Genomic DNA, 16,256 nt, shown 5'->3' on the forward strand with positions numbered 1-16,256 from the left:
CAGAGCTGAAATAGGATTGGTGTATTTGGTTTACTGCAGAGGTATACTCACCAGTAGGCAGGTAATATAGGAAAGGGAAGGTAATCAATGGGGAGTGTATAATTAAGCCAGCTACTATTTTGAATGACTGGAGTTTAATCCCAGGGATTATATGGGATACAGTGTAAAAATTGGATAAGGGACAAGGACATTGGGGTACGTATACTTCCATAGCCATTAGTCACTGGTTAAGGAATCCCTTGGAGGGTATGTTAATTTCCAGACACATCATTTGGGTGAAGTTCGTTCTTCTGACAAAGAGCAGGAGCTGGACATGAGAGGCAAGGCTGGCATGGCATGCACAGGAAGGTGAATGGTTCTGAGGGCATATGGTCAGAGTTTTGACAGAATCTGCTACGTAAATATTATATGAGATGGAATTCTTCTTAAAGAATAGCAATTTTACAGCGCCTGGGTGGCTCAGTTGGTTAAGCCTCTGCCTTCAGCTCAGGTCATGATCTCAGGGTCCTGGGATCTAGTCCCGCATCAGGCTCTCTGCTTGGCAGGGAGCCTGCTTCCTCCTCTCTCTCTCTGCCTACCTCTCTGCCTACTTTTGATCTCTCTCTGTCAAATAAATAAAAATAAAATCTTTAAAAAAAAGAATAGCAATTTTATAGAGTTCATTTTAATTATTCCAAATACTGCATTTTCTAGCTGAAAGAACTGTTCTAGAATTTGGTGGTTCTTCCATATTTGTTTCAAGATTTAATGATTTTAATGATGATCTCCCCATATTTCTAAGAATAAGGAGAATTCATACTTATTTTGTAGAGAAGCTACTTTATATCCTTGATGTTTTTAGCCACATGAATTTTCCTAATTTGCTTAAATTTTTATTCATATGAAATAACCTGAACTTTCAAAATATTCTAGGTTTGGATCCACTGATGAACATGCCCTATGTAGAAATGGCATAGAACTCCATGAAAGTCCAGTAGTGAACCTCCTACATTGATAAGATATATCAAGAGAGAAGACATGAAGAATGTGAAGCTTTCATCTAAGTCTCATGTGTATGTTGACTTAGTATACTCAAGACATGAAGTGATTAAACAGTAAAACCATATAGCTTCACTCAGGCACACGCAAAATTATCATAGAATCTACTTGTCATAGCATACTCAACAAAGAGGTTTCTCTCTCAGAGAAAATCAGGACTTTATGTAACATCCAAGGTAAGCTGCATGAAGCAGACCACCCAAGCCCTATCAATGAAGATGATACAAATTCGGTGAAGAGTGTCCACCATGATGAAGTATGTAAGGGAAGTTACCATGAAAACCATTCACAGAACCACAAAGCAGAAGAGAGAGGTGTGATCAGGAGTCACCAAGCAGAACCGAAATGAAGGCCTAGGAGGCAAATTCAAGCATCCAACTGAGCACAGGCACTTCTAGAGGCCTGGTTAGCAGAGGAAGAGGCCAGAGTGAGGATCTTCCCAGAAAGAAAGAAAAAAAATGCAAAGAAGGATAAAGGAAGGGAAAAGAACTAGTAGGGATGAAAAGTGGCTCAGAGTCTCATCTGGGAATGCTAGTGACCATTGGGGGCTCACGTGGCCTTGGCCAGTCCTTCCCGCAGTCACTGGCATATGGAAGGAGAATCATGTGCAGAGGGCCTCTTTGACAGGAGCTGTGTTCTGGTCAAGAGAGAGAGCCAACCTAAGGTAACTCTGCTGGGAGGGGACCCGGGAAGGAACATTCACCAATCTTACTCTTCATCTCCTTTGGTCTTCTGCCAGCGTTCTCCCTCTCGTTGCTAAATCTAGCCATCCTGGTAGTCTTTTGATGGAGTCCAAACAGGAAGCTTTCTGTGGAAGAAATCAAGGCAGAGAAATGTAAAGAGTGGACTCTGTCAAGCATCAGTGGCTACGTCTCTTGTCTGTACATTCTGGGTAGCAAGACCTGTCTATCTTTCCTACATTCCCTTAATTATTCACTTAGTCAACAAAGATATTTAAACATCATGTTAATACTTGTAAAAAGTGGGAGTGGCTGTGGTGTTGCAGATGATTTAAATACCCAGCGAGAGGGGACTGTTAAATGTGGGTACATCAAAGCATGGAGTTCTCTGCAGGTGGTAATAATGTACAGTATTCAAATAGTTGTGTCAACTCTTGTTTTCACTTCAATATACTGGCAGGGCCACATTTGGAAGGAATTAAGATGGTAAACAACTGAACCATTAGTCTAAAGGCCAAAAGCATTTCATTCAGACAGGTGTGGGCAATTTTCTAAGTGCTTGTGCGAATTCCTTTCCAACTCCTATGTTTGAAAAAATATTCTCAAATTCTTTGGTTCAGAGTTCTAGTTTAATTCTGATTTCCTTTTTTTCCTGGCAGTCAATATACAAATTTGATATCAGAGAAGACTGTTTCAGTACAAATATTAGAAACAATCTACACATTAAGCTTAAGTTGTTGCAGAATAAAAATAACACCAACTTGCCCTGTATCCATTTACTCTGTCTAATTATTTTCTACTTCTTACTTTGCGGTATTTTATCAAGTCTTCTTAGAATCAACAACTAATATAGGTGTCAAATTTTAGTCAAGTCTTAATACAATAGCAAAGTGTACATAGGACATATAAAACAAGATCTCTGCAGCAGCATGAATGAGAATAACTTTGACCCCACTTAACCAGGTCACGTTTCAGGGAGAATAAACGATAACTCTGCTAACCTAGGTCACAATGATCTTGGTAAGTCCCCAGGCCACAGTGGCTTCCAATTGTTCTTTGTACCAACCTGAACTGACCAGCCTTGTTGTCTTTCTAACTAGAAGCTTTTCTGGAAAGGCCACAAGGATTAAACTCTTTATCTAAATCATGAGACTTCAACTACAGGCATTTTATGTTGCAAAAAGACAGATTAAAGTCTTAATATTCTGTTGGATTAAATAACCCATCGCACTATGACAAAATATATGAGTTAGTGTGTTTGAACTGACATAAATGCCCTTATATACTAGCACATTTTATGTAAGGTCATATAAATGAGAAGAGATCATTTGTAATAAAAATAAACATAATATTCACTATTGTTAACATTCTCAGAAAAAATTGGCATTTGCTTTTTATGGCATTTGTTCAATACTCCTCCAACTGACAGAGGGTTTTACTCTCCCCAGAGGAGAGAGAAGTGAAATCTTCCTGGAGAAATAGTGTGTTTATTGTGGGTAGGTGCCTCTATTTACTTAGTCTAGTGAAATGCTATGACAAATTTCCTTCTGCAAGAGAAAACTGACATTATGTAGACAAAACCCAGGTAAATTGTAACTGTAAATCATCCCTCCTTACGTATTAAGGTGCTCTTTGTGGGTTATTCAAAAAGTGAGTTTACAGAGTTATTCTTAAGAAACCAATTTTATTACAAGGTAAGAAATCACTGTAAGTATTTAAACAACTAATCAATACTTTCCAACATTATCCCCTCGCCAATTCGAGCATCACTCTTCGTTTAGGACAAGCTTTCTGGCTGTGGTTGAATAAAATAATGGGACCTTAGCACTCATAGTCTTCTGTTCATGTAGCATTAGAGTTTCCTGCAAACTTCGTCCTGTTTTGCCACCCTTTGTATACCTTCTAAAGAGTTCAACAAATTGTCAATAAGTTTTTTTTTTTTCCGAGTTAATTTTTTTATGGCACACACTTTGTCCATAGAGGTGGGGGAGAGGGGGAACACATGTTTAGGATTGTGGCCATTTTAAACTAAGGGGATGCCAGATCACAAACAGTCTTGCAGCTGATCCACTTTGCAATGTTGTCACACATGCCTAACAAAATATTGTACTACCGAAACAATCGTTGTATTCTGCACTGGTAATTAACCTTGTAGAGTTATTTTAAACAAGCCTCATGCATATGTCATAAAGCAAATGACAAATTAAATGTTCAGATGTGATTACGAAAGCTATTTTCCTTTTGGATTTAATTCTGTTCCTGCTGAAGCCTCTGTTAAGTCACATTTTATAGACGCATGATGCTAGAAAGAACTTGAAAGACCCCACATACCCTGTACATTTTTGTTTTTGTTTTCTTTGTTTTGGGGTAAGGCCCAGGGCAGTGATGTGATTTGCCCAAGGTCACACAGCTGGTTTGCGGTGGAATCAATAATAGAGTCTCCTGATCTTGCAGTGATTACTCGTTGCTCTGGCCTTTGTCCTGGAGGATTAAACATATGGCCCTAAGTGAGGAGAGGAAATATTTGGCCTTATGGATTAAAAACAAGCTTATGTATTTGCCTCTGAAAAATGTCCAAAATTCACTCCTGTTCTCCTCTTTGCCTTTTCATTTACTTCCACATTAACCCAACATTGTCCAGGAACATTATTAATCTTCCAAACTCTTCAAAACCTCAAAATTATATTTGTCTGAACAAATACCATTTGACTTGGTCCGTACACTTCAATACCATCACTTGTGCTATCTTGGTCATTTTTGTTCTAGCACCCTAAGCTGAGGTGATAAAAATAAAGCTTCTCTTTGGAAAAGGGCACATGAAGATACAGGCACCTAGGAGACCTGTAGTACTTCCAGTCAAGGAGCTGAATATACATAGGCTGAATGTCATGGTCACATATACGTGTGGGGGAATAGCTAAATGAAAACACACTGGGAAAACAGAGACCTTTGTTTTCATTCAACTTGCTACCTATTCATTTTTAGGACCTAGAGCCATATTTATCAGGGTTGACACATGGGCCCACATCATCTTCACTTTGTTCCTAATATCTCACTCCACAGTTAGTGTATCTGTGGCAAAGGTGATTTAATACCACCGAAATGTTCATCTGACCACTTCAGTCTTTGGCTATCATTTTCACCTTCATGGTCTAAAATTCAGGGATTTAGCCCCAAACTACATATAATTAGTGATAAAATTAATGTAATCATTCTTTGTTCCAATCTCATACAGCAACTTCTCCTGATCCTGAAATGCCATTTGAAGTGGAAAAAACCATAATGAGTTATGTGTTTGTGACATAAAGGAAGCTGAGAGATAGATAAGAAGAACAAATTTGGAGGGATTTTCTCAATGATTACTTCTAATCTGCTTCTTCCATAGTTACAGCTTGGGCTTTAACACTTTGCAAAGATGTAGCAGGCAGCTGACACAGCCCCACTTCCTTACATCAGTTTCACTTGGCTGGTTGCAGGTGGAATGGAATATCTAATAAATGGACCATAAAATAAATACTTTTCTCCTGGCACAAATGACCACATCTAAGCCATATATGTACATCACAGGGTTGGTGGAAAGATACACAAATAAGCTGGTGAAGGGCGAGGAACCACTTGACAGAAGTAGAGAGATGAATTCTATTTCTCTTTCTTTATGCTTTGGGACAGGAGCTCATTATTCCCTTGACTTTATTTCTTTGAATTCTAAGTACATTTGGTACACATGCACATACATTCACACTTCCTTCAAATGTCCTCACATTCCCTCAAATGACAGCACTTAAAGGAAGAAACTCTTATTTATTATTTCCAGCTAAAATATTTCTATTTTATAATTAATATCCATGTGGCCAGGAGGACTGTGAGGGTGGTAGCATTGTAGGCAGATGCTGACACTGTCCCTCCTATATGGTCTCAACATTCACATCTACACACCAAAGGCTGCTTACCGCAAACACCTGTGACTCTCTGTCTGGGCTCCTTTCTGGTCAAGAAGCCATACTCAGCCCATTTTCAGCTCAAACCAGAAGTGTCAGAGAATTCATACCCTTGGAAGCAGACCTCAACAAATCAGCTCCTTCAGCCCTCAGCTGAGATAACTCTGAAGCATGTCCTATGTTGTCTCCCTTGGTTCTCCAGCAGGACTGAGCTCCGGCTGACCAACAGTAGTAAACTTACTTAATAACCTATCCTTATGGGCTTCCTTCCCTTCCCTGTCTTACTTTTTTACAACTATATAGTGTTTACCATGATCACCTTATAAACAAGCTACTTGCATTGGACTCCTTGTCTCAGAGCTGGTGTTTGGAAGAATGCAGACTGAAACAGGCATTGTGGTTGAAAAGTAGAGCTCTGTATTAACCTGGAATTCATTCCAACCCTAGTTCTACCGTTTCCTAACTATACAATCAGGATCAAGTTAATCAAAACTCCCTGAACTTCATTTTCCTGGTCTTTAAAATAAGAGTAGGAATAATAAAGTTATTGAAAAGATTAGTCGAGATAATATAGATAAAGTGTTTATCACAGTAAATGGCACATAACATGCATTTAATGCATGTTAACTCTTTATTCCAGTTATCTATTACTGTGTAACAAATTAACTAACACTTAGTAACCTAAAAGAGCCATGATTTTGCAGAAATGACTCTTCTGGGTGGCTCCCCCTTGGAGCCTGTTGTGCAGTTATGGTTGAAAAAAGGCCAAGAGTCATTTGAAGCCTTGATCAAGTTGGACATCCCACATGGCTCATTCAAAAGGAAGCAGTGCCCTGGATGCTGGTGCTGTCAATCAGAGCACCCATGCCTGGCATTTTTGTATGATTTTGGCTTCTCACATTTTTATATGAAAATGAAAGGGAACATCCCAAAAGTGAAGGTTACCAGAAACCAAGGTACAAACTGCTTACCTTTCTTGACCTAGTTTCAGAAGTCATACTTCTTCACTTATACCACATTTTATTGGCTACAACTAATACCTGAAAGCCAGTCCAGCTACAAAGGGAGAGGAATTGGACCTCAGTTTTTCATGGGAGAAGTATCCAAAACTTTTAATCTGTATTACTATTATTATTATTGTTACCACTTATCAGGATCACTTGCTTCTGGCTGTAAAAATTCACCAACTATTGCTGGATTAATTAATACAATCAATACAGTTATGTACACATCATCCCATTATCACTCTCATTCAATCAGTTGTCAAGCCTTATCTATTCCGTTCAATCCACAGTCATCCTTAACAACATATATAGCATCTTTAGGTCTGTTCCATTTTCTCCCTCATTACTAACCCAACCCTTGTGATTTGTGCCTGAGTTATCTTGCACCTGCACCTTTGTGATAGGTTTATAACTGGTCTTCTGATCTCCAGCCTTTTTGTCCTATTCATCTTGTACTTGGCCCTCAGATTAATCTTCCTAGGGTTTAACCTTAATCATGTTTAAATTCTGCTCACAATTCTTCAATGTTCTCTCATTGTCTACATAACAAAATCCAAACCCTTGGAATTCAATATGAAACACTGGGAAATATGGAAAAATTAAAGCTAAAAATAATAACAAATGCTTACATTAGAACAGACATTATCTTAATTGTTTTATAGATATTTATTTGCTTAATCCTTACAAAAACCTTATGAAGATACTATTATCTCATTTTACACTAAGGATCAACTTACAGCTGCTTGATATCCAAACTAATCATTCTATCCATCCCTGCTTTCTCTCTATACCCTCACCAAACATAGAGAAATGTTGAATAAACAATAGTATGTTCTAAATATAATAGCCAAATGTAAAAAAGATAAAGAAATTACCAAGGGATTAGAAACAAAGAAGGACCTGAAAACCTAAATGTCTAGTCAGTGCCATTGTAACCCTATCATTTGGTGATAGGGTTTGAACTCACAAAAGTGAGTTTTTGTGACTCAAAAACTGTATGGTTTGAACTCACAAAAGTGGAGGAACTGGAACTGGAAACCCAAAGAATGCTTTCCTTGAGGAAAAAAAGAGATTAGAAAATCTGTTTTTTGAGCCAGTAAGAATTTAGTATCTACTCAGAGCTCTTCGTGGGAAAAAATACTTCAATGAAAATTTAAGATCTCAAAACAGTGCCACATGCAGGTGTAGGGTATAAATTAGATATCATAAATCACAGAGAAAGCCCTAAAATAAATAATCAATATGGATATTATCCTAAAATGATGATGGCTTTGGCCCTGAGTATATGAGGGCCATATACACAGAGGAAACAAAAAACCCTCTAATCTACTTAAGAGTCTCTCCCTCTGCCTCTGCCCTTCCCACAGTTTCTCTCTCTCTCCATTTCTCTCTCTCTCAAATAAATAAATAAATAAATAAATCTTTTAAAAAATGGAGTGCCTTGGTGGCTCAGTCAATTGAGCATCCAACTCTTTGTTCCAGCTTAGGTCATGATCTTAGGGTTGTAAGTTTGAGCCTTGAGTCAGGCTTTATACTCAGCTGAGAATTTGCTTGATATTTTTTTCTCTCTCCCTCTCCCTCTGCCCCATGCTTGCTCTTTTGCTGTCTCTGAAATAAATAAGTAAATCTTTAAAAAAAAAAAAGCCACCCTTCAGGGACATTTGTATAAAAGCACATGAGACTCAAAGGAAAAAATGTCTTTGCTAAAGATAAACTCACAATATAATTTAAAAATTAAAACATTTTGAAGAAGCAGTACACCATTAGAAAGATTCAGAAGGTACCTCAAAGAGAAATAATAATAATAATAATAAAAAGAACAAAAAACAACTTTAAAAATAAGAATACTTAAAAGAGGGGAGAAACAAGATGATGGAGGACTAGGAGACTTAATATCATTGGATCCCAGCAGTTCAGTTAGATAGTTATCAAACCATTCTGAATACCTACAAACTCAACAGGAGATTGAAGAGAAGAAGAGCAGCAATTCTAGGAACAGAAAATTGACCACTTTCTGGAAGGCAGGATGTGTGGAGAAGTGAATCCGAAGAGACAAGAAGATAGACCGTGGGGGAGGGGTCGGCTCCTGGCAAGTGATAGAGCAGCAGAGCACAAAATCAGAACTTTCACAATCTGCTCCACTGAGGGACGTCACTCCAGCACCTAAGTGGGGGGTGTGAGGAATAGCCCTCTCAGGTAGAGTGGTCTCAGGACCCATGGGGTCACAGAAAGACCCAGGGTGCCTAAGTGTGGCAGAGCTCCCAGGTATCAGATTGGGGAAGCCAGTTGCAGAGACGGAGCCAAAGGATGGGCTCTCAGCTCAGGGTTACCTTAAACCGTGATCTGAGGCACAGTTGGGCCACTGCTCTTTGATCAGGAACCCCATGGGTGGTAGATCCGGGGAGACTCAACTTCCTCTTCCAGGAGGAATGGTGCGGGAGCACACTGCAGCAATCTGCTAGGTCTGGAGACTCCAAAGGGGGCTGTGTACCAGAGACAGAAGCACTCAGTAACAGGCCAGGTGAACACGGAGTGTGGCCAGAGACTAGGGAGACAGGAGTGATTGAATGCTCTTCTCTGCGGGCGCATTGAAGAGCAGGGCCCTGAGCTCTCTGCTCCTCTGGACCAGAGATTGAGAGGCTGCCATCTTCATTCTCCTCCAAGGCTGTATGGAAAGCATTCAGGGAACAAAAGCTACCCAGAGCGAACCTGAGCAGATTTGCTCTCTGAACCAGGCCACTTAGCCTGGCCTTTGGCGAGGGCAGTGCAATTCCACCTTGGGCACAGACATTTGAGAGTCAATGCAGCAGGCCTCTCCCTCAGAAGATCAACAAGAACATCCAGCCAAGAACAAGTCCACTGATCAATGAGAACTGTGGTACTCCAGAGCTAGGGGAAAGCAACACATAGAATTCATGGCTTTTTCCCATGATTCTTTAGTCTTTCAAAGTTAATTTTTTTTTCTTATTCTATTTTTTAAATGTTTCCTCTTTCCTATTTTAACCTTTTTAAACTATTTTATCTTATCAATACCTTTTTTAAAAATCTTTTAAAATTTTCATTGTTATAGTCATATTCTATACCTTCATTGTATTTGACCTTATTTTTTGTATACATATAGGTTTCTTTTTAAAATTGTGGGATACAGTTTCTTCTAATAAATAAAAATATACCCTAAATCTAGTGCATGGCCTTATTCTAGTCTCTAGCCTGATCATATTCTTTTCACTTTTTTTCTTTTTTCAAACAATTTTTAATATTATCAATTCATTTTTTAGAATATTTTTAAATTTTCACCTTTATAGGCATATTCCATCCCTTCATTGTGTTCACACACACACACACACACATATGTTTTTCTTTCTTTAAAATTTTGGGAGAGAGTTTCTTCTAACAGACCAAAATACACCCAAAATCAAGTGTGCGGCTCTGTTCTATTCACCAGAATATATATATATATATATATATATGACTCTTCATATCAGGTCTCTTCTGATTTGGTTAATATATATTTTTCTGGAGTTGTTGCTATCTTTTTAGTATTTTGTTCTCTCATTCATCTACTCTTATCTGGATGAAATGACAAAGCAGAAAAACTCACCTCAAAAAAAAGAACAAGAGGCAGTACTGATGACTAGGGACCTAATCAGTACAGACATTAGTAAGATGTCAGAACTAGAGTTTAGAACGACGATTATCAAGGTGCTAGCTGAGCTCAAAAAAAAAAAAAAAAACATGGAAAAAAACTAGAGAATCCCTTTCTGGAGAAATGAAAGAACTAAAATCTAACCAGGTTGAAATTTTAAAAACTACTAATGAAGTGTAATAAAAAATGGAGGCTCTTACTTCTAGGATAAATGAGGCAAAAGAGAGAATTAATGATATAGAAGACCGAATGATGGAGAATAAAGAAGCTGAGAAAAAGAGAGATAAACAACTACTGGACCATGAGGAGAGAATTCAAGAGACAAGTGATACCATAAGATGAAACAATATTAGATTGGGATCCCAGAAGAAGAAGAGAGAAAGGAGCAGAAGGTATATTGGACAAATTATAGCAAAGAATTTTCCTAATTTGGCAAGGACAACAAGCTTCAAAATCCAGGAAGCACAGAAAACTCCCCTCAAAATCAATACAAATAGGTCAACAACCTGTCCTCCAGTAGTAAAACTCACAAGTCTCAGTGACAAAGAGAAAATACTGAAAGCAGCTCAGGACAAGAGGTCTGTAACATTCAACAGTAGAAATATTAGATTGTCAGCAGACCTATCCACAGAGACCTGGCAGGCCAGAAAGGACTGGCATGATATATTCAAAGCACTAAATGAGAAAAATATGCAGCCAAGAATACTATATCCAGCTAGGCTGTCATTGAAAATAGAAGGAGAGTTAAAAAAACTTCCAGGACAAACAAAACCTGAAAGGATTTGCAAACACCAAACTAGCCCTACAGGAGATATTGAAAGGGGTCCTCTAAGTGGAGAGAGAGCTTAAAAGGAACAGACCAGAAAGGAACAGAGACAATATACAATAACAGTCACCTTGCAGGTAATAGAGTGGCACCAAGTTCATATCTTTCAAGTTACCCTGATGGAAATGAGCTAAATGCTCCCCAAAATGGGACACAGGATATCAGAATGGACAAAAAACAACAACAACAAGACCCATCAAAATGCTATCTGCTAGAAACTCATTTAGACCTAAAGACATCTCCAGATTGAAATTGAGGGGGTGAAAAACCATTTACCATTCTAATGGACATCAAAAAAAAGCTGGGGTGGCAATCCTTATATCAGGTAAATTAGATTTTAAGCCAAAGACTATAATAAGAGATGAGGAAGGACACTATTTCATACTTAAAGGGTCTGTCCAACAAGAAGACTTAATAGTTTTAAATATCTATGCCCCTAACATAGGGGCAGCCAATTATATAAACCAATTAATAACAAAAGCAAAGAAACACATCTGCAATAATACAATAATAGCAGGGGACTTTAACATCCCCCTCACTGAAAAGGATAGATCATTTAAGCAAAAAAGCAACAAGAGAAAAAAAAAAAGCTTTAAATGACACACTGGACCAGATAGACATCAGAAACATATTTAGAACATTCCATCCCAAAGCAACAGAGTACGCATTGTTCTCTAGTGCACTTGGAACATTCTCCAGAATAAATCATATCCTGGGTCACAAATCAAGTCTCAATTAGTACCAAAAAATTGGGCTCATTCCCTGCATATTTTCAGACCATGATGCTTTGAAACTAGAACTCAACCACAAGAAGAAAGTTAGAAAGAACTCAAATACATGGAGGCTAAAGAGCATCCTACTAAAGAACGAATGGGTCAAGCAGTAAATTAAAGAAGAATTAAAAACAATTCATGGAAACAAATGAAAATGAAAACACAACTGTTCAAAATCTTTGGGAAAAAGCAAAGGCAGTCTGAGAGGAAAGTATATAGCAATACAAGCCTTTCTCAAAAAAAAGAAAGGTCTCAAGTACACAACCTAATCCTACACCTAAAGGAGCTGGACAAAAAAAGAGCAAAGAAAGTCTAAACCCAGCAGAAGAAGACAAATCTTAAAGATAAGATAAATCTTAAAAATCTTAAAGAGAAATTTTAAAGTTCACACAGAAATCAATGAAATAGAAGCCAAAAGAACAGTATAACAAATCAATGAAACTAGGAGCTGGTTCTTTGAAAGGATTAATAAGATTGATAAACCCCTGGCCAGACTTATCCAAAAGAAAGAAGAAATGACCCAAATGAATAAAATCATGAATGAAAGAGGAGAGATCACAACCAACACCAAGGAAATACAAATAATTATAAGAACATTTTATAAGCAACTACACACCAGCAAATTTGACAATCTGGAAGAAATGGACACATTCCTAGGGACAAAAAAACTACCAAAACTGAACCAGGAAGAAGTAGAAAACCTGAACAAACCCCTAACCATTGAATTGAATTGAAGCAGTCATCAAAAATCTCCCAAAAAACAAGAGCCCATGGCCAGATGACTTCACAGGGAAATTCTACCAAGCACTGAAAGAAGAATTAATACCTGTTCTTCTGAAAGTGTTCTGAAAAATAGAAATGGAAGGAAAACTTCCAAACTCATTTTATGAGGCCAGCATTACCTTGAGCCCAAAACCAGACAAAGACCCCATCAAAAAGTATTACAGACCATTATCCTTGATGAACACAGATGCAAAAATTCTTACCAAAATATTAGTCAATATGATCCAACAACACATTAAAAGGATTATTCACAACGACCAAGTGGGATTTAATTCCTGGGCTGGAAGGTTGGTTCAACATCTGCAAATCAATCAATGTGATATAATATATTAATAAAGGAAAGAACAAGAACCATATGATATTCTCAATAGATGCTGAAAAAGCATTTGACAAAGTACAGCATCCTTTCTTGATCAAAACTCTTCATGGTGTAGGGATACAGGGTACATACTTCAATATCACAAAAGCGACCTATGAAAAATACACAGTGAGTATCATTCTCAATAGGAAAAAGCTGAGAGCTTTTCTGCTAAGGTTAGGAACACAGGAGGGCTGTCCACTATCACCACTGCTATTCAACATAGTACTAGAAGTCCTAGCTTCAGCAATCAGACAACAAAAAGAAATAAAAGGCATCCAAATAGGCAAAGTGAAACTCTCACCCTTTGCAGACGATATGATACTTTATGTAGAAAACCCAAAAACTCCACTCCCAAACTGCTAGAACTCAAAGAGGAATTCAGTAAAGTGGCTGGATATAAAATCAATGCACAAAATTCAGTTGCATTTCTATATGCCAACAGCAGAAGAAATAAAAATTAAGGAGTTGATCCCATTACTGCACCCAAAACCATAAGATACCTAGGAATAAACCTAACCAAAGAGGCAAAGAATCTGTACTTAGAAAATTATAAAGGACTCATGAAAGAAATTAAGGAAGACACAAAGAAATGGAAAAATGTTCCATGCTCATGGATTGGAAGAACAAATATTGTGAAAATGTCTATGCTACCTAAAGCAATCTACACATTTAATGCAATCCATATCAAAATATTATCAATTTTTTTCACAGAAATGAAACAAATAATCCTAAAGCTTATATAAAACCAGAAAAGAATACCTGAATAGCCAGAGGGATGTTGAAAAAGAAAAGAAAAGTTGGTGGCATCACAATTCCAGACTTCAAGCTCTATTACAAAGCTGCAATCATCAAGACAGTATGGTAGTGGCACTAAAACAGACACATAGGTCAATGGAACAGAATAGAGAGCCCAGAAATGGACCCTCAACTTTATGGTCAACTATTCTTCAACAAAGCAGGAAAGAATGTCCAATGGAAAAAAGGCAGCCTCTCCAACAAATGGTGTTGGGAAAATTGGACAGCCCCATGTAGAAAAATGAAACCGGACCATTTCCTTACACCACACACACAAATAAACTCAAAGTGGATGAAAGACCTCAATGTGAGACAAGAATCCATCAAAATCCTTGAAGAGAACACAGGCAACAATCTCTTCGACCTCAGCCACAGTAACTTCTTCCTAAAAACATCCCCAAAGGCAAGGGAAGCAAGGGCAAAAGTGAACTACTGGGACTTCATCAGCATCAAAAGCTTTTGCACAGCAAAGGAAACAGTCAACAAAACCAAAAGACAACCGACAGAATGGGAGAAGACATTTGCAAATGACATGTCAGAGAAAGGGCTAGTATCCAAAATCTATGAAGAACTAATCAAATTCCATACCCAAAGAACAAATAATCTAGTCAAGAAATGGGCAGAAGACATGAACAGACATTTCTGCAAAGAAGACATCCAAATTGCCAAAAGGCACATGAAAAATTGCTCAGCATCACTCAGCACTAGGGAAATACAAATCAAAACCATAGTGAGATATCATCTCACACCAGTCAGAATGGCTAAAATTAACAAGTCAGGAAACAACAGATGTTGGCAAGGATGTGGAGAAAGGGGAACCCTCCTACACTGTTGGTGGGAATGTAAACTGGTGCCGCCACTCTGGAAAACAGTATGGAGGTTCCTCAAAAAGTTGAAAATAGAGCTACCCTATGACCCAGCAATTGCACCACTAGGTATTTATCCTAAAGATATAAATATAGTGATCCGAAGGGTCATGTGCACCCAAATATTTATAGCAGCAATGTCCACAATAGCCAAACTAGGGAAAGAACCTAGATGTTCATCAACAGATGAATGGATAAAGAAGAAGTGATATATATATATACACACACACACACATATACATACATACATACATACATATATATGTCATATATATGTATGTATGTATATGTGTATATATATATGTGTATATATGTGTGTATGTGTGTGTGTGTGTGTGTGTGTGTGTGAATACTATGCAACCATCAAAAACATGAAATGCTGACATTTGCAATGACATGGATGGAACTAGAGGAAAAACATGAAATCCTGACATTTGCAATGACATGGATGGAACTAGAGGGTATTTTGTTAAGTGAAATAAGTCAATCAGAGAGAGACAGTTATCATATGATCTCTCTGATATGAGGAATTTGATAGGCAGGGCAAGGAGTCATGGAGGGTAGGGAGAGAAAAAAATGAAACATGATGGGACAGGGGTAGGGGTACAAACCATAAGAGACTCTTAATCTCAGGATAGAAACTGAGGGTTGCTGAAGGATGGAGGGGGAGGGATAGGGTGGCTGGATTGTGGACATTGGGGAGGCTATGTGCCATGGTGAGTGCTGTGAATTATATAAGCCTGATGATTCACAGACCTATATCCCTGAAGCAAATAATACATTATATGTTAATTTTTTAAAAAAGATTTTAAAAAAGAATACTTAAAAGACTAAGAATTAAAGCATAAATATAAACCATAATGAAAGACCAGGATTCTTTTTCAAAATCAGCAGATATAAAAATAATCAAATAAAACATTTAGAAATAAAAATTATAGTCAGTGAGATTGTAACTCAAAGAATAACTTAGATAACAGAATAGATATGTCTGAAGAGAGAATTGGTGAACTGAATTAAAATGAAGAGATTATTGGGAATAAAGCACAGAGTAATAATGAAATGTAAACTATAAGGGAAAGTTTATGAGACATGTAGGCTAGAAAAAAATCCAATAAAAGTCGAATAGAATCTTCAGAAAAAGAAATAAAGAGAATAAGGAAAAGATAATATTTAAAGGAAAAAATGGATGAACTTTTCCTGTATTAAAAAAAGATATGAGTTTAAGACTGAAGAAGTTCTCTGTCTTCAAAACAGCATGAATATAAAATACATTTAGTGTTGGACAACACATTGAAATACTACTGTAGAAAGAAAAAAATTTTAAATCAATAACAGAACTTCTACTTCCACCCATGATGGACTAAGCTTAGTATGAACTTTGTTTACTGTTGGTAGCACTTTTTGGACTGTAGTGCAAGCTGGAGAAGCCTAGGCAGAGAACTGAAGTCTTCTTAGCAGTACCAGTGAAGATAATTAAGGCTACTGAGGCAACTAGAATATGCAGGGAAAGGTACCAGAGAGGAATAATTACAGAGAGAAACGGCTC

This window comes from Enhydra lutris, unplaced genomic scaffold (genome assembly GCF_002288905.1).
Source record: "Enhydra lutris kenyoni isolate GAN:26980312 unplaced genomic scaffold, ASM228890v2 scaffoldscaffold39, whole genome shotgun sequence".
NCBI lineage: Eukaryota > Metazoa > Chordata > Mammalia > Carnivora > Mustelidae > Enhydra > Enhydra lutris.